Source organism: Pseudophryne corroboree, chromosome 1 (genome assembly GCF_028390025.1).
Source record: "Pseudophryne corroboree isolate aPseCor3 chromosome 1, aPseCor3.hap2, whole genome shotgun sequence".
Lineage (NCBI taxonomy): Eukaryota > Metazoa > Chordata > Amphibia > Anura > Myobatrachidae > Pseudophryne > Pseudophryne corroboree.
Genome location: NC_086444.1, coordinates 668,798,020 through 668,817,086, shown reverse-complemented (window position 1 = coordinate 668,817,086; position 19,067 = coordinate 668,798,020). Strand labels below are relative to the sequence as shown.

The 19,067-nt window shown below is 46.7% G+C and overlaps 1 protein-coding gene and 1 pseudogene across 1 annotated transcript in view; one reads left to right on the top strand and one right to left on the bottom strand.

Annotated features, from left to right (window-relative positions):
* UPF1 (UPF1 RNA helicase and ATPase) overlaps positions 1–19,067 on the top strand; it is a 477,022-nt gene that overhangs the window by 307,192 nt on the left and 150,763 nt on the right. The gene's annotated exons all lie outside the window — the stretch shown is intronic.
* Positions 9,308–9,426, bottom strand: LOC134952304 (5S ribosomal RNA; annotated as a pseudogene).

Below are 19,067 nucleotides of genomic sequence, written 5' to 3'. Positions count from 1 at the left end.
ATTCCACACTATATTGTGGTACTGAAGCCAGACGGCTAGGTGAGACCTATTCTAAATGGAGTCACTCAGAGCAGTGATAGCGAACCAGGAAGAAGGGGACTATATGGTGTCCCTGGACATCAAGGATGCTTACCTCCATGTCCAAATTTGCCCTTCTCACAAAGGGTACCTCAGGTTCGTGGTACAAAACTGTCACTATCCGTTTCAGACGCTGCCGTTTGGATTGTCCACGGCACCCCGGGTCTTTACCAAGGTAATGGCCGAAATGATGATTCTTCTTCAAAGAAAAGGCGTCTTAATTATCCCTTACTTGGACGATCTCCTGATAAGGGCAAGGTCCAGAGAACAGTTGGAGGTCTGAGTAGCACTATCTCAAGTAGTTCTACGACAGCACGGGTGGATTCTAAATATTCCAAAATCGCAGCTGTCTCCGACGACACGTCTGCTGTCCCTAGGGATGATTCTGGACACAGTCCAGAAAAAGGTGTTTCTCCCGGAGGAGAAAGCCAGGGAGTTATCCGAGCTAGTCAGGAACCTCCAAAAACCAGGAAAAGTGTCAGTGCATCATTGCACAAGGGTCCTGGGAAAAATGGTGGCTTCTTACGAAGCGATTCCATTCGGCAGATTTCACGCAAGAACTTTTCAGTGGGATCTGCTGGACAAATGGTCCGGATCGCATCTTCAGATGCATCAGCGGATAACCCTGTCTCCAAGGACAAGGGTGTCTCTTCTGTGGTGGCTGCAGAGTGCTCATCTACTAAAGGGCCACAGTTATGCATTCAGGACTGGGTCCTGGTGACCACGGATTCCAGCTTGAAAGGCTGGGGAGCTGTCACACAGGGAAAAAATTTCCAGGGAGTGTGATCAAGTCTGGGGACTTCTCTCCGCATAAATATACTGGAGCTAAGAGCAATTTACAATGCTCTAAGCTTAGCAAGACCTCTGCTTCAAGGTCAGCCGGTATTGATCCAGTGGGACAACATCACGGCAGTCGCCCACGTAAACAGACAGGGCGGCACAAGAAGCAGGAGGACAATGGCAGAAACTGCAAGGATTCTTCGCTGGGCGGAAAATCATGTGATAGCACTGTCAGCAGTTTTCATTCCGGGAGTGGACAACTGGGAAGCAGACTTCCTCAGCACGACCTCCACCCGGGAGAGTGGGGACTTCATCGAGAAGTTTTTTCCACATGATTGTGCACCGTTGGGAAAGACCAAAGGTGGACATGATGGCGTCCCGCCTGAACAAAAAACTGGACAGGTATTGCGCCAGGTCAAGAGACCCTCAGGCAATAGCTGTGGACGTTCTGGTAACACCATGGGTGTACCAGTCGGTGTATGTGTTCCCTCCTCTGCTTCTCATACCAAAGGTACTGAGAATTATAAGACGTAGAGGAGTAAGAACTATACTCGTGGCTCCGGATGGGCCAAGAAGGACTTGGTACCCTGAACTTCAAGAGATGCTCACAGAGGACTCAGGGCCTCTGCCGATAAGAAGGGACTTGCTTCAGCAAGTACCATGTCTGTTCCAAGACTTACCGTGGCTGCGTTTGACGGCATGGCGGTTGAACGCCGGATCCTAAGGGAAAAAGGCATTCCGGAAGAGGTCATTCCTACCCTGGTCAAAGCCAGGAAGGAGGTGACCGCACAACATTGTCACCACATGTGGCGAAAATATGTTGCGTGGTGTGAGGCCAGGAAGGCCCCACGAAGAAATTTCAACTCGGTCGATTCCTGCATTTCCTGCAAACAGGAGTGTCTATGGGCCTCAAATTGGGGTCCATTAAGGTTCAAATTTCGGCCCTGTCGATTTTCTTCCAGAAAGAATTGGCTTCAGTTCCTGAAGTTCAGAAATTTGACAAGGGAGTACTGCATATACAACCCCCTTTTGTGCCTCCAGTGGCACTGTGGGATCTCAACGTAGTCCTGGGATTCCTCAAATCACGTTGGTTTAAACCGCTCAAATCTGTGGATTTGAAATATCTCACATGGAAAGTGACCATGATGTTGGCCCTGGCCTCGGCCAGGCGAGTGTAAAAATTGGCGGCTTTGTCTCACAAAAGCCCATATCTGATTGTCCATTCGGACAGGGCAGAGCTGCGGACTCGTCCCCAGTTTCTCCCTAAGGTGTCAGCGTTTCATCTGAACCAGCTTATTGTGGTACCTGCGGCTACTAGAGACTTGGAGGACTCCAAGTTGCTAGATGTTGTCAGGGCCCTGAAAATATAGATTCCAGGACGGCTGGAGTCAGGAAAACTGACTTGCTGTTATCCTGTATGCACCCAAAAAACTGGGTGCTCTTGCTTCTAAGCAGACGATTGCTAGTTGAATGTGTAGTACAATTCAGCTTGCACATTCTGTGGCAGGACTGCCACAGCCAAAATATATAAATGCCCATTCCACAAGGAAGGTGGGCTCATCTTGGGCGACTGCCCGAGGGGTCTCGGCTTTACAACTTTGCCGAGCTGCTACTTGGTCAGGGGCACACCCTGGCTGAGGAGGACCTGGAGTTCTCTCACTCGGTGCTGCAGAGTCATCCGCACTCTCCCGCCCGTTTGGGAGCTTTGGTATAATCCCCATGGTCCTGACGGAGTCCCCAGCATCCACTTAGGACGTCAGAGAAAATAAGATTTTACTTACCGATAAATCTATTTCTCGTAGTCCGTAGTGGATGCTGGGCGCCCATCCCAAGTGCGGATTGTCTGCAATACTTGTACATAGTTATTGGTACAAAAAAAAAAAAAAAATCGGGTTGTTATTGTTGTGAGCCGTCTGTTCAGAGGCTCCTACGTTTGTCATACTGTTAACTGGGTTTAGATCACAAGTTATACGGTGTGATTGGTGTGGCTGGTATGAGTCTTACCCGGGATTCAATATCCTTCCTTATTGTGTACGCTCGTCCGGGCACAGTATCCTAACTGAGGCTTGGAGGAGGGTCATGGGGGGAGGAGCCAGTACACACCACCTGATCCTAAAGCTTTAGTTTTGTGCCCTGTCTCCTGCGGAGCCGCTAATCCCCATGGTCCTGACGGAGTCCCCAGCATCCACTACGGACTACGAGAAATAGATTTATCGGTAAGTAAAATCTTATTTAAATACGCTGGTAACTAAACTTAAGCCCCCTGTGGCACCTCCTATGCCAGTGCAGAAATGTATGGTCCCTACAGTCAATCCGCCGTGGGCGGATCAACTCTCAACACAGTTACAGCACTTGAACCTCTCGCTGACTAAAAATAAGTCTCACTCTCGCCCACCTAAGACTAAGGCGTCTTCTAAACGGGCCGTTACATCCTCACAATCCACCGCTGTCCCGGATACATCCTCTGAGGAGGATGGTGCATATGCTGACCCCACAGACACTTACTCTGATGCTTCTGATGGGGAAGGGAAGTTGCTGGTGGATGTCCCTGATTTAATTGAGGCTATCAGGCTCATTCTTCAGGTCTCTGATGAACCTGAGCCTGCGGCCGTCTTTACAAATCCGGACAGATTTAAAAGTAAGAAGGCGGTTAAACAAGTTTTACCTCATTCTCATCACCTGGCTGACATACGTCAGGAATCGTGGGAAAATCCGGGAATAAAATTCACACCGCATAAGAGACTGTTGGCTCGCTATCCTCTCTCTGCGGAGCTATGTAAAAATTGGGAAACTCCTCCGCCTGTAGATTCTCATGTGGCATGCATGGTAGTTTCCTCAGCTCTGCCAGTAACTACCATCACCTCTCTGAAGGAACCGACAGACATGTGGAGGGTTGTTTGAAAGCGATTTACATTCTAACGGGGGCTGTGCATAGGCCAACCATTGCAGCAACATGGGCTGCTGAAGCTGTTGAGGCGTGGGCTCAGGAGCTGGAGGCGGAGTTGCCTTCCAACACTTCGGAGCATACCCGACAATGTCTCTCATATATTGCCGCTGCTTCCGATGCCGGGGTGCTGGCGGCCAAGGATGCCACTACGTACATCTTTGCTCGATGCATCCTATGGTTGAGATCCTGGTTGGTGGATATGGATTCTAAGAAAACCCTGAAGGTGACCCCAGGGAGACATTCTTTTTGGCGAAGACCTAAATATGATTGTGGCTGATCTGGCTTCTGCTAAAACAGCTTGCCTACCTAATACGGCTCCTTCCGCACAGAAGGCTAAAAGTACTTTCCCTCGGCCCTTTCGTCCTCCAGTTAAAGCAAAAGGTCAGGCGTACCCAAAGCAAAATCGTGCTTCCAAACCTGCCAAGCCCAGACCAAAGCGTGCCTGGGCTGCCAGTCAGCCTACTTCCAAAACTGACAAGCCTGCCACATGACGGGCGGGCCTCCCCCTGGGGGATCCCAGGGTGGGGGTCCGGCTTCTAGGTTTTGCCCAGGAATGGTTGAAGACCACTTCAGATGCCTGGGTAAGGAAGTCGTCGCTCGAGGTTACGCCGTACCCTTCAAGAACCGTTCCCTTCATCGATTTTGCCTGACGGAGGTTCCTTTGGACCAGGTAAATGCAAACACTCTGCATTCGGTGGTACATTCCCTCCTGACCACATGAGTGGTAGTACAGGTGGCTCTGGCTCAGAGAGACAAGGGGTACTATTCACCGCTGTTTCTAGTCCCGAAAATTAAAGGGTTCTCGCGGCCCATCCTCAATCTGAAGTCCTTGAACAAGTATGTGCGGGTCTCCAAGTTTCGTATAGAAACTCTGCACTCGATTGTTCTGGGCTTGGAGCCTGGGGACTATATGGTTTCCCTGGACATTCAGAATGCCTCAAGGGGTCAGGATCCTACCGTACTTGGACGATTTGTTGAAGTCTGGCAAATTCCCCAGAACTTCTCCTGCGTCATCTAGATCTGACTGTCCAGTTCATGAAAGCCCACGGGTGGATAGTCAACTGGAAGCAATCTTCCCTTGTTCCTGCTCGGAGCATGGTGCGCCTGGGAGCGTTATTGGACACTCATAACCAGCAATGTTGTTCTTGTCTCAGGAGAAAGTCCTGAAACTTCAGGACAGGATTCGATGCTTCCTATCTCATCCGCAAATGTCGATACATTCAGCAATGCAAATGCTAGGTCTCATGGTGTCTGCTTTCAACATGGTGGAGTATGCTCCATTCCATTCTCGCCCTCTGCAGAAGTTAATTCTTGCCAAGTGGGATGGCCTGCTTAACCGGATCAGATCTCAAATAATCTCCTTGTCGCCGGAGGTCCGCCTGTCACTGAGCTGGTGGCTTCAGGACCGTCGATTTGAGCAGGGGCCATCCCTTCTGGATATTCAACTGGGTCCTGCTAACGACTGATGCCAGTCTGAGAGGTTGGGTCGCGGTGTTGGAACACAACTCCCTTCAGGGTCGGTGGACCGAGGAGTCTCTACTCCCGATAAACATTCTGGCAGTGTTCAAGGCACTAAACCTGGCCCAGCATTTGATTCAGAACAGACCTGTTCAAGTACAATCGGACAACGCAACAATGGTGGCTTACATCAATCATCAAGGCGGCACTCAGAGCCGCATGGCAATGAGGAAAGTATCACGGATTCTTCAATGGGCAGAACGTCATCTGCCGGCCATATCCGCAGTGTTCATTCCATGGGTCCTAAACTGGGAAGCGGACTTTGACAGTCGTCAGGACATACACCTTGGAGAGTGGAGCCTCCATCCGGAGGTATTTCTACTTCTCGTGGACATGTGGGGCCTTGCAGAAGTGGACCTGATGGCGTCTCGACACAATCACAAGGTTCCGGTCTTCGGAGCAAGGACAAGGGATCCTCAAGCAGCGTTCATGGATGCTTTGGCGATTCCATGGATCTTTCGGCTGCCGTACGTGTTTCCTCTGGTGTCACTTCTGCCCAGAGTAATACGGAAGTTCATGCAAGAAGGAGGAAACCTACTTCTGATCGCTTCAGCGTGGCCCAGACAGCACTGGTTCTCCGATCTACAGAGCCTCTCGCTAGATTGTCCCCTTATACTTCCACAACGACCAGACCTCCTCGTTCAGGGACCTTGTGTCTACCAGAACTTGGCCCCTCTTGCTTTTGACGGCGTGGCTCTTGAAGCTTCCGTCATGAGGGCCAAGGGTTTGTCTGAAGCGGTTGTTCAAACTATGTTGAAGGCCCGTAAGCCGGCTTTTGCTCGGATTTACCATAGGGTCTGGAATGCTTACTTTATTGTGTGCTCGTCTCACAATCATGACGTTTTCAAGTTTAGTATGGCCAAGCTGTTGGCCTTCCTACAACAGGGACTGGATTTAGGCCTTTGTCTGGACTCCCTCAAGGTTAACATTTCTGCCTTGTCGGTTTGGTTTCAGAGAAAAATTGCTACCGTACCTGATGATCATACCTTCACTCAGGGCGTGTTGCGGATTCTGCCTCCTTATGTACCACATGTGGCCCCTTGGTATCTGTCTTTGGTTCTGGAGGCCTTGCAAGAGTATCCGTTTGAACCTCTTGCGTCTGCAGACCTTAAGTGGCTTTCCCTTAAGGTTTTGTATTTGCTAGCAATAGCTTCTGCTAGAAGGGTCTCGGACTTGGGTGCCTTATCCTGTAAGTCCCCCTGTCTGATTTTTCACCGTGACCGGGCAGTTCTTAGAATGCGTCCGGGTTATTTACCTAAGGTGTCTTCCTTCCACCCTAATTGGGTAATTGTGGTTCCGGCCTTTAATTCTCCTGAGGTGTCTTCCAAAAAACGATCTTTTGATGTGGTACGGGCTCTCCGTATCTATGTGAAGAGAACTTCCTCCATTCGGAAATCTGATTCTCTTTTTGTATTGTTTGGTTTTCACAAATGTGGCTGGCCTGCTAACAAGCAGCCCTGGGCCAGATGGATTAGAATGGTGATTGCACATGCTTATGTGCAGGCTGGTCTTCCAGCTCCTGCTACCATCAAAGCCCATTCTACTCTGTCTGTTGGACCTTCTTGGGTGGCCTGCCGTGGCGTGACCCTTGAAAAATTGTTCAAGGCGGCTACGTGGTCCTCGGTGAACACGTTCATAAGGTTCTATGCCTTCGATACATCCGCCTCCCAGGATGCTTCCTTTGGACGCCGGGTTCTTGTGCCCGCTACAGTGCGTCCCCTCCCATAAGGAACTGCTTTAGGACATCCCCAATGTTAATCCTTGTGGAGCACAGTGTACCCCACAGCAGAAAACGAGATTTATGGTAAGAACTTACCGTTGTTAAATCTCTTTCTGCGAGGTACACTGGACTCCACAAGGCACCCACCCTGACGCATTAGCGTCTTTGGGTTGGTATGGCATTAGCTGCTGACACCCGCTCCTGTAGTGAGTGTGTGGTGTATATGGCTACGAGCGATTGTCGTCTCTGGTACCTGCTACTGCATTGGGCTGGTTAACAAAACTGAGCTCCTGTGCACGGAGGCGGGGTTATAGAGGAGGCAGCGCTATGCATCTTGGGAACAGTCAAAGCTTTGAGCCTGTTGGTGCCTTGGATCAAGATCCTACTCCACACCCCCAGTGTTAATCCTTGTGGAGCCCAGTGTACCTCGCAGAAAGAGATTTAACAATGGTAAGTTCTTACCATAAATCTCGTTATCTTTACTCATACGTAGTTATATGTAAATTACTAGTCCAGTGTAGTTTTATTGTTTATATGTTATAACATCTGCATTGTACATGTGACGGAGTGTGCCTGTAGCTATTGTGTGATTCTCCTGTATCGCATATTGCTATCACTAAATTCTGTATCCTGAGGGACTAGGTGGGTCAAGGTCCCACATATATAATGACTGTAGTCACCTAAAAGACACTCCCTACAATATATCAAGGCGTCAGCTTACCACCTCAAATAATCTAGGCAGTGGTATAGGTGCCTAAAGATAAAACTTAGAAACAGAGAATGAGGTATTTAAAAGCGACTGTGTCCAGAAGACTATGGGACTAAGCAGTTATAAATGTAAAAGTACAACATTTTATTACAGAACGTAGCACTATAAAAAACAGTGTCACTGGATAAAAACAATTGCAATAAAGTGACATACTTACAACATATGAAAATATTAAAATCGCAAAATATACGTAAAGCATAAAAGTTGAAAGTCTAAAAAATGGTATAAAAGAGGAGATATATAGCTTAACTTCAGAGGGTGAGGTCAGATCAGGTAGGCACCCTATTAGTTTCGTCCCATCTGGACTTCATCAAGGGGTGATTTAGGGCTTGAGATAGACCATGTATATACTAAACCTATAGGGGAAGTGATGTCTCCATCACTTCCTTTAATTAATTAATTAATTAATTGGGAAGTTAGACCATGTCAAAGTGTAAATATGGAGGGAGTATCATGTTACTTCATTGATATAGGTATAAAATAATACACAAAAGTTTTGAAATTGAGGATACAGTGGTTAGAAAACATAAAATCGCACTGAAGCTACGGACTTCCTGTCCGTTCATTGCATGACATCTCGTCCGCCCTACATCCGGTGTCCGTGGTTCCGACGTGCGCATGCGCAGGCTCCGTGTGGCGGAAACTCGGTGCTTCATGATTTTCTTAATCGGCGGCCATGTTTATGAAGTCTCTGTGTTGTGGACTGCAGATGGTGGGGATAGAGTGTCCCTGCGTCCATTTTCGGTACGGAATTAAACCTTTGCCTCACCTAATGTCCTTCCTACGGCGGCCATACTCTTGAAGTCTCTATATTGCAGACAGCAAGTGATGCATATAGTGTGTCCCGCGGCCATTTTGCGTATGCCATTAGTCACTTGTCTGATCTGTGTCCCGCTCCGATAGAGTATTTATATAAAATAAAACGGTATAAGAGGTGATCAGGAGTTGTATTAGCATAACTTGCATAACATTAGACTATTCATTGGATATTATAGGTCATGAGAGAATGCATTTTGTAATATACAACAGTGGCAATGCCAATACAAAGCGTCATAAAAAAGTTTCTACGTATATTATGACACTAGTCGACCTTATGTAGTTAGTGTGGATCCAGCCAAAGTGTAATTCAGATGTTAAAAGATGTTAAAAGAAAATCATAGTAGGTCCAATATATTCAGGTTTCTAATATAGGAGTATAGATAACTTATTTAAGTCTTATGTGGAGTATTGTACATAGATCCTTATAAGGGTCTCCAAGAAGAGAGAGGGAGCAGGGGAAGAAGTAAAAGAGGGTTTAGCCACGATCCGGTGGATAAGTATATCAAGAGTATATAGTATGTGCTCCAAGAGAGTCACTACTAGGATAGGCTACACATATAAGTGAAAAGAAACAAGGACACAAAACAGAAAGAAAGGGGGCAGATGTAGAAGTGTAGGTATATCAATACCACTTGGTTTTTAGAAAATTCCTCACGTTGATCACTCGGCACTTTTGTGTTTACAACACCCGATCTTCCAAGGAGGTCTCCCATCCCTGTACTGGCCAGGCCCAACCTTGCTTAGCTTCCAAGATCAAACGGTATTGGGCACCCCTTGGGTGGTATGGTTGTAATGATAGTATAGGATCAAGTACGAGGACCAATGAAAGTTAGTGTATTTGAAAAAAGAAAAGAAGGAAGAAAGTGGATTTCATATGTAGGAAGGTGTAGTCGTATGTCCCATAGAAAACAGGATTTTTAGAAAAATATAAAATGGAATAGCAAGAGTAGCCACAATTAATGTAAATATGGATCGCATACAAAACTAGAGACAGTGCAGACGAGGGGGGTTCAGTAATCTCTTTAGTACTTTTCAGGATTACAGCACCCAGTCTACCCTGGTGGCCTCCCATCCAGGTACTGATCGGGTCCAACACTGCTTTGCTTACAAGATCGTCTGAAATTGGGCTTACCCAGTGTGGTATGACTGTAATGATGGTGTGGAATCAGATATATACTCATAATGAAAGGAGGCTGGGACTGATGTAAGAAAGCTGCTTACATTACAGGAAGGGTGCTATCCCGTAACCTTCGTTGAAACCATCTGGATGGAGGGTGTTCAGTTCATAGATCCAGTACATCTCACTCCTGGAGAGAAGGTTGGAAAGGTCTCCTCCTCTATCTCCTAGTGATACCAATTCGATGCCTTTGTACGTTAATTCATCTGGATCCGAATGATGACATAGGTGGAAGTGTTTTGATACTGCATGTGTTAGGAATTGGTTTCTTATGTTCCTGGTTATGTTCTTGGATGCGTAGTTTTAGTGGTCTCTTTGTTTTTCCAATGTACTTTATTTTACACGGACATTCCAAGAGATATATCACTGATGATGTATTGCAGTTGATAAACTGTTTAATTCGATATTCCTTCTTAGTGTTGGTGTTATGGAATGATTTCCTATTCTGATGGAGATATCTGCAGATATTGTACAGACCACACTTGAAGCTTCCTACACATTTCGGCATTGTATTCTGAACTTCAGGATCCCTATCCATGCTTGGTGCCACAAGGTCCTTAAGACTTTGTGATTTCCGAAACACTAACTTTGGTTCCTTAGTGAGATGATTCTTTTAGAATAGGGTCCATAAGCAGTATGTTCCAGTGTTTCTTGAGTGATTGTTTGATGAAATTTTCGTGCCTGCTATAAGTGGTGATGAATTTAACTGTTTCTTTATTTTTCTTAGAGTTATAATTTAAAAGTTGTCTTCTCTCAAAAACTTTGTTCTGGAGGAGGCTTCTTCTAAAATGTAGTTTGGGTAACCTTTTTCCTTGAACCTTTCCGTATAAATTGCAAGTTGTTGATCACGATCCTCACTGGTTTTGCAATTGCGTGCTATTCTGTTAAATTGGGAGAAGGGAATGTTGTCCTTCCATTGTTGCCGGTGGTTACTCCTATAATGCACATAACTGTTCCTGTCCACTTTTTTGATGAAATTGCTTGTGATGATTTCCTTCTCTGAGTGTGTTAAAACCAAGTCCAAAAATTCAATACGTTCAGTGTCGTCATTGGCAGTGAACCTAAGATTCATGGTGTTATCCGAAATATAGGTCAAAAATTCTTTAAAACTGAGCTAATATCCTTCCCACACAATTAAAATGTCATCTATGTAACGTTTATAAATAATGATATTTTGTTGGTAGGGGTTGTTGTTAAAAATATACTCACTCTCCCATTGTCCCATAAAAAGATTAGCGAAGCTGGGTGCAAAGATAGTGCGCATGGCTGTTCCACAAATTTGGAGGTAAAAGCAATCTAAAAACTTAAAATAGTTATGCTTCAGTAGCGCTGTGCTACCCGTAAACTGGTTACTATGGTGGCAGCAGCAGGCATCTCTAGTCGGCGGCAGCGGCGGTTACTAATGGCGGCGGAAGGCATCTCTGGCCGGCAGCGGCGGGTTTCTGGTGGGCAGCGGCGGGCAGGCGATGGCACACCTGGCAACACACCTGTTGAAAAACACTGATCTACATGGACGAATTGGCTCTAGGCTCCATTGTACTGTAAATGCATGTTTAATAATGTGTTTTTATTTATATGTAGTGTAAGATAGTTTGATTGGATGGTTAAAGAGAACAGGGCGGGCTTACCCCCTGTGGTATTGTGTGGTGGTCTGAGCCAAAAAAGGGAGGCCTGAGTGCCTCAGCGTACACATTCTATTGTAACATTGAAAGAGTGAACTGCTGTAACATCTTTTGTATGCGGACTACAGGGAAGAGTTCTTTTCAGAACTATTGAGCAAATAAACAAAACTTGCCTCAAGACAACCACCTTCATCTTGTGACAAGCAGGGATGCGCCAAACGCAGCCCCATTTTCCGCCTGTCCTGGTATGAGCCTGACGTCTCCAAGCTCTTCCTTCTGTCCACTACCAATGCAGAGGCCTGGTCAGTGACCAGCGGGGGTCAGCCAACTCGGAGGTATGCCAGCAGCGTGTCGATGCATACACAGCAGCAAGCATTTTTTCAGATGCTGGTGGTAGGAGCCTGAGCAGAACCGTGGATCCAGACACTACAGGAATAAAGGGTCTCGTGGTTGCAGCATCATATCCGCGCACTGCATAGTGGGTGGAGTCAGTAACAGGCGGTTACTGACGGTAAGCAGGAATCCCCTATTGGCCAGGTCCTGTGTGACTCAGACCCATTCTGTGATCGCAGGGCATAGCCAGCGAGGGCTGAAGTCATCCGGTCACAGCAAGGAATGAGGTAGAAGGGGGAGTTGTATGTGGCAAAGAGGCCCCAGAGTATCTCTGGCAGGATTTTGAATGTCAATTTGCTCTATTTTGCTTTTTGTATAAACTCTGCCGACAGTATATTGTCTGAAAGTGTCATATCCACTCTATACTTACAATTTTGTGCTTTTTTTGTGTGTCTGAATTTTTAGTTTCACTCCTGTATAGGAGCGTTTCCCTCCATATCCTATCCCTCATATTTAATTTATGGGAAAGGAAGCTTGTCCAGGGCCCATCCAAATGAAGAAGTTGCAATGGACAAACTTATTGCTGCTCAAGGAGTCCAACTACATTTCCTCATGCCCAGTTAGATCAGAGCGCTGTCTGAGCAGCTTGTATGTTCGAGGGCCACCGTTCAGTCTCACCCATGAGTTCCCCCAAAATCAGCAGTGTGCCAGCATGGGTTAGTACCAAGGCTATGGCAGAGCTGATATGGCAGCTTTCTTTTAATAGAGAGCAGGGTGACGTTCCTCTCATGCACTTCAGTGGAATGTACCATGGGGATTAACTCCCAATTCACAGGGGTAGGGGACTGGGTCTCTTCAATCCTTCCACTTACCCTTCCAGCCGCAGTGACAACCAAGGCCCAGGGTTGGCTTGCTGTTGAAGGCTCAGGGTAATGTTCAAGACTTTGGTTTCTGCAGTCAAACAAGTGCACATCCAAGATATGGAAGAGCCTGGGTCTCCATGTACTAAATCCCTTTAAGAAGGAAAGCCAATGGTGACTTTCCAGTCTTCTCACAGTTGGAGGAACGTTTGTCTGAGGTGTAAGCTCCGCTGTACTGTAAATTTCAAGTTTCTCAAAGGTTGTTGTCCTTTTAATTCTCTCTTGGCAGACTGGTGCAAATGGGATTTCCTCCTGCAGTAGATTCTTCCATTACTTGTCTTTACTACTGGGTCATTCCGTGTCAAATAAACGCACTGAATTTACCTCACCGGCTCAGATTTTGATAAAATTTAAGAAAAATAAAAAAATTTGTTTAAATATCTTATGCGTATTCCAAATTATGGCTATGTAAAGTTTTCAAAAATCGGTCAAAAACGCACAACCAGCATATTTTCAAATCGCCATAGCAGCTCTCCTAATTAAGCTAGGTGGGAGTGGTGTCATTTTACTGTTTTTTTTTTTTTTTTTTTTATGCCCTACAGTATTAGTTACAGAATCTCTAAACAAACTCCATTTAACACAAGTAAATGGCTGTATAGCCGTTGTGTATAACAAGAAATAGTGGCTTGCTTATGTGATGGACAAGAATGAAGACGAATTAAAAGTGACCTTCCTTCATCCAGCTGGACCTTCACCATCATTCTTCTATCAAAGAAAGCCTAATGTACATACCTCTAATAGATGTCTTATGCAAAATCGACCCTATAACTCCAACTGGAAGAATTTGTCATATCTCCTGATGACACTTTGAAAACCACTGAGGCTTAGTCAAACTCTCTTCAGCTAACATTGTTTACTGACTAATATAATGTCAAGTATTTCTATTCAACTTGATTTATATAATTAAACTAATGAAGCCATCAAATTTATTATTACCTATTATTACTTGTAATACACGTGGCTTTTTTGAATAAATTACCTTGCTTTAACATTATTTTTAACTATGAACCCACTATCCTACTACTTTTAAATTTTGACAACCATTTAACATTAGTATAGACTATTTCCTGACCCTTTTAATTTTTTTGTTGACACTTTTTGAAATAATGTTAAAAAATTTCAGTTTGAATTTGAAAAAGTTTTTCCTCACTAGGTCTATTGTATATCATAGGAAAGGGCATTAAAATCGCAGAAAAATGGCACCATTCCCGTTTCTCTAGCTTAATTAGGAGAGCTGCTTTGGCGATTTGAAAATATGCTGGTTGTGCGTTTTTGGCAGACTTTAAAAAAAAAAAAAAAACTTTAGCCATAATTTGGAAACGGCATGAGATATTTAAATTAAATTTAGTCTTTTTCTTTGACTACATTTTATATTATACATATACCAAAGCTGAACAAAATCAGAGCTGGTGAGGTAAAATGTTAACAAAAAAGCGTATTTGTTGATTTGACACGGAATGACCCTACCACTAACACCACCATCCCTGTCCCTGAGTCGCCTCATCCTAGGTAAATAAGGCAAAAGTGGGTAGATCAACTTGAGACTGGCTTTATTATGGAAATACTTGCACTGATTTGATTGTGCACATTAGGGAGGGGGTGGTCTAGGCTTCAGTTGTAGTGGTAATACAAACCTTTGGTTGCGTTCTTGGCAGACGGACTCCTAATCAAAACATTCCCTGATGGCCCTGTTTTATGGTAGTGAGGTTTTCTTTATCCCAGAGATGCTGTAGTGTTGGCATTTGTCTCACTCATACCTCTTTCAGACATACAACCCGGGAATTTCGCCGCTCACACCCGGCATTTTACTCTTCTGCACAAACCTGGGTTTTCTCTAACGTCCTAGTGGATGCTGGGGACTCCGAAAGGACCATGGGGAATAGCGGCTCCGCAGGAGACTGGGCACAAAAGTAAAAAGCTTTAGGACTACCTGGTGTGCACTGGCTCCTCCCCCCTATGACCCTCCTCCAAGCCTCAGTTAGATTTTTGTGCCCGAACGAGACGGGTGCAGGCTAAGGGGCTCTCCTGAGCTGCTTAGTGTAAAAGTTTTTAAAGTAGGTTTTTTATTTTCAGTGAGACCTGCTGGCAACAGGCTCACTGCACCGAGGGACTAAGGGGAGAAGAAGCGAACTGGATTGGGCTTCTTAGGCTACTGGACATTAGCTCCAGAGGGACGATCACCGGCCCAGCCATGGATGGGTCCCGGAGCCGCGCCGCCGGCCCCCTAACAGAGCCAGAAGAGTGATGAGGTCCGGAAAATCGGCGGCAGAAGACGTCCTGTCTTCAATAAGGTAGCGCACAGCACCGCAGCTGTGCGCCATTGCTCTCAGCACACTTCACACTCCGGTCACTGAGGGTGCAGGGCGCTGGGGGGGGGGGGGCGCCCTGAGACGCAATAAAAAAACCTTTTTTTGGCAAAAAATACATCACATATAGCTCCTGGGCTATATGGATGCATTTAACCCCTGCCAATTTTTCCATTAAAAAGCGTGAGAAAGGCCGCCGTGAAGGGGGCGGAGCCTATCTCCTCAGCACACTGGCGCCATTTTTTCCTCACAGCTCCGTTGGAGGAAGGCTCCCTGACTCTCCCCTGCACTACAGAAACAGGGTAAAACAAGAGAGGGGGGGCACTAAATTGGCATATTAATATATACAGCAGCTATATTAGGGAAAAACACTTATATAAGGTTATCCCTGTATATATATAGCGCTCTGGTGTGTGCTGGCAAACTCTCCCTCTGTCTCCCCAAAGGGCTAGTGGGGTCCTGTCCTCTATCAGAGCATTCCCTGTGTGTGTGTGCTGTGTCGGTACGCTGTGTCGACATGTATGAGGAGGAAAATGGTGTGGAGGCGGAGCAATTGCCTGTGTTAGTGATGTCACCCCCTAGGGAGTCAACACCTGACTGGATGGTCTTATGGAAAGAATTACGTGATAGTGTCGGCACTTTACAAAAGACTGTTGACGACATGAGACAGCCGGCAAATCAGTTAATACCTGTACAGGCGTCTCAAACACCGTCAGGGGCTATAAAACGCCCGTTACCTCAGGTCGATACAGACACTGACACGGACACTGACTCCAGTGTCGACGGTGAGGAAACAAACGTATTTTCCAGTAGGGCCACACGTTACATGATCACGGCAATGAAGGAGGTTTTGAACATTTCTGATACTACAAGTACCACAAAAAAGGGTATTATGTGGGGTGTGAAAAAACTACCCGTAGTTTTTCCTGAATCAGATGAATTAAATGAGGTGTGTGATGAAGCGTGGGTTTCCCCCGATAAAAAACTGCTAATTTCTAAAAAATTATTGGCATTATACCCTTTCCCGCCAGAGGTTAGGGCGCGTTGGGAAACACCCCCTACAGTGGATAAGGCGCTCACACGCTTATCAAAACAAGTGGCGTTACCGTCTCCTGATACGGCCGCCCTCAAGGAACCAGCTGATAGGAAGCTGGAAAATATCCAAAAAAGTATATACACACATACTGGTATTATACTGCGACCAGCAATCGCCTCAGCCTGGATGTGCAGTGCTGGGGTGGCTTGGTCGGATTCCCTGATGAAAATATTGATACCCTGGACAGGGACAATATATTATTGACTATAGAGCATTTAAAGGATGCATTTCTATATATGCGTGATGCACAGAGGGATATTTGCACTCTGGCATCAAGAGTAAGTGCGATGTCCATTTCTGCCAGAAGAGGGTTATGGACGCGACAGTGGTCAGGTGATGCGGATTCCAAACGGCATATGGAAGTATTGCCGTATAAAGGGGAGGAGTTATTTGGGGTCGGTCTATCGGACCTGGTGGCCACGGCAACGGCTGGGAAATCCACCTTTTTACCCCAAGTCACCTCACAGCAGAAAAAGATACCGTCTTTTCAGGCTCAGTCCTTTCGTCCCCATAAGGGAAAGCGGGCAAAAGGCCACTCATATCTGCCCCGGGGCAGAGGAAGGGGTAAAAGACTGCAGCAGACAGCCTCTTCCCACGAACAGAAGCCCTCCCCCGCTTCTGCCAAGTCCTCAGCATGACGCTGGGGCCTTACAAGCGGACTCAGGCAAGACGGTGGGGGCCCGTCTCAAGAATTTCAGCGCGCAGTGGGCTCACTCGCAAGTGGACCCCTGGATCCTGCAGGTAGTATCTCAGGGGTACAAATTGGAATTCGAGACGTCTCCCCCTCGCCGGTTCCTGAAGTCTGCTTTACCAACGTCTCCCCCCGACAGGGAGGCGGTATTGGAAGCCATTCACAAGCTGTATTCCCAGCAAGTGATAATCAAGGTACCCCTCCTACAACAGGGAAAGGGGTATTATTCCACGCTGTTTGTGGTACCGAAGCCGGATGGCTCGGTGAGACCCATTTTAAATCTGAAATCCTTGAACACTTACATAAAAAGGTTCAAGTTCAAGATGGAGTCACTCAGAGCAGTGATAGCGAACCTGGAAGAAGGGGACTATATGGTGTCTCTGGACATCAAGGATGCTTACCTCCATGTCCCAATTTGCCCTTCTCACCAAGGGTACCTCAGGTTTGTGGTACAGAACTGTCACTATCAGTTTCAGACGCTGCCGTTTGGATTGTCCACGGCACCCCGGGTCTTTACCAAGGTAATGGCCGAAATGAATTCTTCTTCGAAGAAAAGGCGTCTTAATTATCCCTTACTTGGACGATCTCCCGATGAGGGCAAGGTCCAGAGAACAGTTAGAGGTCGGAGTAGCACTATCTCAAGTAGTACTACGACAGCACGGATGGATTCTAAATATTCCAAAATCGCAGCTGATTCCGACGACACGTCTGCTGTTCCTAGGAATGATTCTGGACACAGTACAGAAAAAGGTGTTTCTCCCGGAAGAGAAAGCCAGGGAGTTATCCGACCTAGTCAGGAACCTCCTAAGACCAGGCCAAGTGTCAGTACATCAATGCACAAGGGTCCTGGGAAAGATGGTGGCTTCTTACGAAGCGATTCCATTCGGCAGATTCCACGCAATAACTTTTCAGTGGGATCTGCTGGACAAATGGTCCGGATCGCATCTTCAAATGCATCAGCGGATAACCCTGTCTCCAAGGACAAGGGTGTCTCTCCTGTGGTGGTTGCAGAGTGCTCATCTCCTAGAGGGCCGCAGATTCGGCATTCAGGATTGGGTCCTGGTGACCACGGATGCCAGCCTGAGGGGCTGGGGAGCAGTCACACAGGGAAGAAATTTCCAGGGCTTGTGGTCAAGCATGGAAACGTCACTTCCCATAAATATCCTGGAACTCAGGGCCATTTACAATGCCCTAAGTCAGGCAAGACCTCTGCTTCAGGGTCAGCCGGTGTTGATCCAGTCGGACAACATCACGGCAGTCGCACACGTAAACAGACAGGGCGGCACAAGAAGCAGGAGGGCAATGACGGAAGTGGCAAGGATTCTTCGCTGGGCGGAAAATCATGTGATAGCACTGTCAGCAGTGTTCATTCCGGGAGTGGACAACTGGGAAGCAGACTTCCTCAGCAGACACGATCTTCACCCGGGGGAGTGGGGACTTCACCCAGAAGTCTTCCACATGATTGTGAACCGTTGGGAAAAACCAAAGGTGGACATGATGGCGTCCCGCCTCAACAAAAAACTGGACAGATATTGCGCCAGGTCAAGGGACCCTCAGGCAATAGCTGTGGACGCTCTGGTAACACCGTGGGTGTACCAGTCAGTGTATGTGTTCCCTCCTCTTCCTCTCATACCAAAAGTACTGAGAATCATAAGAAGGAGAGGAGTAAAGACTATACTCGTGGCTCCGGATTGGCCAAGAAGGACTTGGTACCCGGAAATTCAAGAGATGCTCACGGAAGACCCGTGGCCTCTACCTCTAAGAAAGGACCTGCTCCAGCAGGGACCATGTCTGTTCCAAGACTTACCGCGGCTGTGTTTGGCGGTTGAACGCCGGATCCTGAAGGAAAAAGGCATTCCGGATGAAGTCATCCCTACCCTGATCAAAGCCAGGAAGGATGTGACCGTACAACATTATCACCGTATTTGGCGAAAATATGTTGCGTGGTGCGAGGCCAGGAAGGCCCCTACAGAGGAATTTCAACTGGGTCGATTCCTGCATTTCCTGCAAACAGGACTGTCTATGGGCCTAAAATTAGGGTCCATTAAGGTTCAAATTTCGGCCCTGTCAATATTCTTCCAAAAAGAACTAGCTTCTGTTCCTGAAGTTCAGACGTTTGTCAAGGGAGTACTGCATATACAGCCTCCTTTTGTGCCTCCAGTGGCACCTTGGGATCTCAATGTGGTTTTGGGGTTCCTAAAATCACATTGGTTTGAACCACTCACCACTGTGGACTTAAAATATCTCACATGGAAAGTGGTAATGCTGTTAGCCCTGGCTTCAGCCAGGCG